Raw genomic sequence first — 6,087 nt, 5'->3', positions numbered from 1 at the left:
GAGGACATGTAACTGTTTAGTTAAACTTGCATTCCAGGAATATTGTGCTCTTAAGATGACGTTAGTGGCTCGAGTCTGTTTCGTCCTGAAACCCACACGCTTTGCGGTGGTGGTTTTAGCGTAACCTATGTGCGATTCGAGGCGTAAAGTATGTGCGTTTTAGCGTAACTTATGTGGGATTCGAGGCGTAACCTATGTGGGGTTTGGCGTAACCTATGTGCGATTCAAAATAACGTATCCGAGATAGAAAACGTTATGAATATAGCCACGTTATGAACAACAAACTAACGCCGGTGATGGAAACAGTGTTACTCGAAATGGTTAATATTGGCCACAGCAGGCGATTACCCATGAATGCACTGCGCTCTTAAAGGGATATTTATCGACAAGATTTTTGCCAAGCTGGACCTGATTAGTGATTTGCTCCGTTCGCCCAGACGGGTGTCAAGCTGTCAGCAACAAGGCTGGGAGGATCACACCGGAAGAAGCACCCATCAGCAGATCAGGCAAAAATGGCCGCCAAAAATAAGGTGGATATAGCGCACTGCAAGCATCAGATCTGAAATGTAGGCTACACCACAGAATGACAGAACCATCACTATTTTGGGGGAAAGGCCACTAATTTATATGTAGGCACTAGGCAGGCACAATAACAGATGAAAAAAAAGTTGTTATACCGTAGTTTTGAGCCCCTGTCATTCAGAGGCTGTTGCATCATCCTACCTGTCTGCCGTGCAGAGGCGGAGAAAAAAATGCAGCTCTCCGGGAGAAAATTATACAATCATTCTGTCCAAACTTGCACCAATCTAATCTCATCGTGACATCCAGGGATAGGCTATATTTTGCTAGCCGATGCGTTTAGAACATTATTCTCACTTTGTTCTTGCTATAGTGTAGCGTATTTACATGCTTGCTGTATTTAAACTGCCGTGAGATTTGTTTGAGGAGCATATCGAGACAGACGGGGATGAAAGTGGGCAGAGAGGGAGGGGGGGAGCTCAGAGCGCTTTGGTCACGGGGGCTTTAGGGCTTTTCTGACCGGACTGGAGTCGCTCCGTTCATGGATCGGAGCTTGGAAGGCAAGAATGTGATTGGTTTACTGGAGATCACCAATCCAACACTTGTGAATAATTCTATGCTTAAAAAGGCGTGGTTAAATGGTTAGCGCCACGCATTCTGGCGCTTAGCGTCAAGGAAAAATTAGGGAATGCGTGTGTGTAACCGAGTTGAATCAGCGCGGATTCCTCGTGAGTCCCGAGTGGTAGCGAGTGGATTGGTTAAACTCACTCCCCAGGTATAAAGGCATGTCAATCAGCTCCGCCAAGGGAGCTAGCTCTCTTGGCGTTGCGGTTAACATGTCGGTCTCCCAAGCCGAGGGTCGGCAGTTCGAATCCACCCCTGGGTAAGCCCTTAACATGGGTTGCTGCAAGTACCACCTACACAACGCCGTTACACGTGACCACGCCCACTAATAGCACTGCGCCCAGCCATAAACGCAAATTTAAGGCCAGGGGGAAGATAGAGCCCTTGAATCTGAAACGTGGGGGGCTTTAAAAACACATTGCTGCTCCATAAGTTCAGTGTTTATGCAGAGCGCTCATGCATGTCGTGCGTAGTCGCCCCCCCCCCCCCCCCCCCCCCCAAAGGCCCAGTCTGAGCCAGGAACCAGCCTGACCACTCTTTACTTGTTCTTCATTTCAAAGTCAATAATAGAACTTATTAATCCCTGACATAACAGATTTGTTACAACACTCGTTGGCAGACGGCGGGGGCCGTTACAAGAGAGAAGAAGTCCCTAACTGTTTGTTGATGTTTGCAGACTTTGGACGTCCACATGCACACTTGCATTCTTCAACAGTTTCTCTCTGGAGAACTTGAACAGTTGTTGATTGCTTCCTGCCTGTCCTTCTCATGTAGGCCTCTTTCACCACAAGCTTGCTTTTTGCTGTGATGCTGTGATGCAAACTGAGCGCCTCAGAAGACTGATGTCATGTCTTCTGCACTCCCAGGATTTTTTTTTTTATTTTTTTTTTGCACCTGCAAACAATTTACAATCGAGAACAATGTTCTTGTCGTCCGTCCACTCAATAAAATCAACGCAGTGGGATTACCACCCGAACAAAGTGTGTGTGAAACCAAGTGCGACTGAAACTATTTGGAGGCTGGGCGGGGTGGGAACGCCGTTTTGGGAGGATTCAATTTAAACGCCCGTTCACATGTAGAACAACACCTACTGTATGAAGATATAATTAGAGAAGACAAATATTTAAATGACCGCTATGCTAACTGACATTAACTATAAACTATAGTCTTTGAGATAGCAATTTCAACTTTGTCCCTTAAAAGATCCCTGTCTTCAAGTAAACTGCGTGTACCTGCGTGAATTTCACATCATAAACATTTATGTCACCTATACAGAAGTTGGAAACTATTCTGTAAAATGTGTATAAACTAAGGTTAGGTGGGTTTTATCCCATGGCCATCTATTTGCAACTGTCAATGGTGCCATTTACATATATAATTCAGTCCATGCAAACTGCACTATTATCACAAGTTCTGCAGAATGTCAGGATTGACAAAGATGATAATTGGCTTGAGATGCGTTGCTATATGACTCACTGTTCTCATGATTTTGAAGGTATGAATGTGATGAATTCTTCTCATCATGACCATCTCCTCTTGGTCTTTCTATCCTCAACTTCTCTCTTGTGAAACTTGTCTGTGCCTTATTTGGCCAGTTCACTGCTTACTATTGATTGGTTGTTTGCAATAATTGATGATCTGGGAATTTGAGCTTGTTACACGTTAGTCTGCTAAATGCTGCAAATTAATTGTTGTTAATTGTTTTTTTTGTTTGTTTGTTTGTTTGTTTGTTTTTTGGTAATAAAACGCTTGAAAATGTTTTTTGCAAATGGCGCACAAAGTGCACCTGAACTTGTAGGTATCTTTTCCGCCCGTTACACTGTGTGTAAATGGTTCTTTCACCACGAGCTGCCTCCTCCCCTTGTGAGTGAGGGGAGGTAGATGGTGGTGAGAGTGGAAGAGCTGGCTTGTTTCATTCAGACAGGGCTGTTGCTCATTCTGACACACTGCCCCTCCTCTGCGCCCTCACACACGCACACTCACACACGCAAATACACACACACACACACGCACACACACACACGCACGCACGCACACACACACGCAGACACACAAATACACACGCACACACACACACACACACACACGCATACACACAAATACACACACACACACACACACACACACACACACACACACACAGACACATACATACTGTACACACACACACACACACACACACACACACGCACACACACACACACACACACAGACACATACACATACACACCTGTCACCCCTTGTAGCCTCGTGTACCTTACACCCATCAGTGTACTTTGAGGTTAGCTCACACCATGACTAACCTGCCAACTAACTCCATTTCAAAAAGCTTCAGTGGTGCCAAAGGGGGGCGGGGCGGGGCGGGGGCAGAATCACCTCTGTAGAGAAGATCAAATTCACACACACACACACACACACACACACCTCGAGGCTTGAGATCTTCCACCGCCGCTCAAACTTGAGACCCGTAGGAATCCCGGACGGACGGTGCAGAATGCAGAGATGTGGTGGCTTTCTGCTGCCAGAGAGGCCCCTGAGCAAAGAGCACGTTCCAACTCCAACTGTGCTGGAGAGAGAGATCCCACAGAGTTCGAGGGGGGGCCCCCACCAGACTTGCGCCAATGCCAAACCACGAATTCTCATTGTACGAATTTCTAAATCACACAGACAAAATGGATGTCATGACAGCTGCCCACTCCAAAGCCAAAGTGATGTTTGGATAAACCTCAGGCTCGCGTGCTATGCTGACTTCTCTCCACCGAGGTGGAAAAACAGAGACAGCAAAAAGGCAACATGAACAACAAAACAGCTCCACAAATGAAGGATAGAGTTTGACTTCTTTTCCCCACAGCATCTCCTACAAGGGCATCGTTTTCTGTGACCCAGGGAGCTACAGGATTTCATATACAGTACAGCAATCCCCAGTAAGAGCCCTAGTCAAAACTGCTCTCATATATCCTGTAGACACATCGCTCCAATATCTTACATGAAGAAATGGGACATTTTACTGTATGTAATGGACTGATCATATCTTATTTTACACTTTCTATGACATTTAACTCATTGAGTGCCACGGACGTCGATCGACGTCAAAGTAAATAGTGACGTAGAGTGCCACGGACGTCGATCGACGTCAAATGCGTTTTTTGACGGTGGGACGTGGATCAAAGCCTCCTGGATCTCCTGTACAAATATTGTAGCTTTTGGAGGTGTATAACCTATTTTACAGACCCATTAGGTGGCGACAGTGCTCTCCAGATTAGAGGAAGGTCCGGAAAACTGCAGGAAAAACCCCCGTGATCAAAGAGAAACCGCTCATGCTGCAGCCAGAGCCATATAGATGGCTCTGACTGCAGCTTGGCTGCAGCTGATGTTGGCTGCCATAAGCAGTCAATCCGCGCACACAACTGAGCTCCTCTGCCTCTGTCTGTCTGTCTGCATAGTTTCTTCACACGATTAGCCGCCAGAAAGGCAGCACCCGACGCCGAAGGGCCAAACCTTTCCATGCAGTCCGGTTTGCCATTTCCTTGTCGCGCTGGGAGCCGGCGCAAAAAAACGGAGCCCTCAGAAAATAGACTGGGTGCGTGTGGGGAGGAGTTTGCAGCTGAGGGGGGGAGAGGGGGTGGGGCACGCATGCACCACACAACTACACCACGTCACTACATCAGAAAATATTATCTTCAGACTCAGAATGTGCTTGAAATGCTGCATTTCACAAAAGGCGGAATAACTCAGCTTCTAATTTGAAAAGTGTCTTTTTGCTCAAAACAGCCTATCTTCTCCGGCTCATAACTAAAGAACGGAAAATGGGATCAATAATTTTTTTTTGCAGATGATAGAAGAGAGTCTCCTCGTTCTTTGTGCGTGTTCGGTGTTTACATAGTAATATCACACAATATTCTGTGGGCCTCGAGAAATCACTGAAAACGCTCTGAAACTCTGGCACTGGGAGCGTCCGTTCTCCAAAAGTGGCTGGCACTCAATGAGTTAATGTCTTCTCCAATTGTTATTACCGTCCACTAAGCTATATTATTGTGAATTGAATGGTTTGTTACAGTAGATAAATCCAGTGTCAAAGAAAAGGTTTGTTCTGTTTATTAGCTTGGTTCATGGACTATATCACAGGTGCATCAGCAACCTGAGTACGATTTACTGTCATATGCCCAATTTACAGCACCATTCTCTTTCTCTTTCCCCCTTCCCCTGCTCCTTCCCCACCTCTCCTTCTCTGTTCTCTCCTCCCCCACATCCCCCTGCTCTCCCTCCCCTCTCCTGCTCTCTCCTCCTTCCCCTGCTCCTTCCCCACCTCTCCTTCTCTGTTCTCTTCTCCCCCACATTTCCCATTCCCTCCCCACCTCCTCCCTCTCCCTGCTCTCTCCTCCCCCACATCCCCCCGCTCTCCCTCCCCCCTCCCTTCTCCTGCTGTCTCCTCTTTCCCCCTTCCCCTGCTCCTTCCCCACCTCCTCTACTCCCCAACATTTCCCATTCCCTCCCCACCTCATCACTTTCCTGCTTTCTCCTCTCTCACATTCCCCCTGCTCTCCCTCCTCTGCACCCTCCCCACCTCCTCCCTTTCCTGATCTCTCCTCTCCCACTATTCTAAAGCATGGCACCCATTCTATCCTATATTTCTATATTTGTTTTTCTATATTTCTCTATCATATGATTGTTCAATGTGTTATTATTACTACTGTAATTTGCTACTGTTGTGTCAGCTAGATTTAGCTAGACATCTTTTCTGTGAAGCCCTCTGAGACATGCTTGTGAATTAGGGCTATACAAATAAACTTGACTTGACTTGACTACAGCTTTTTAGTTCAATTCACTGCATTTACAGTACATGGACATGAGTATCCCCGCTATGATCGGGTTTTAAAACATGTAACATGTAAACATCATATCCCAATTTCAGAAACCTGGATAAGCCCGTATCCTGGTTTCCAA

Source organism: Poromitra crassiceps (genome assembly GCF_964638095.1).
Source record: "Poromitra crassiceps genome assembly, chromosome: 21".
Taxonomy (NCBI): Eukaryota; Metazoa; Chordata; class Actinopteri; order Beryciformes; family Melamphaidae; genus Poromitra; species Poromitra crassiceps.
Note: the sequence above shows the minus strand (reverse complement) of the source record.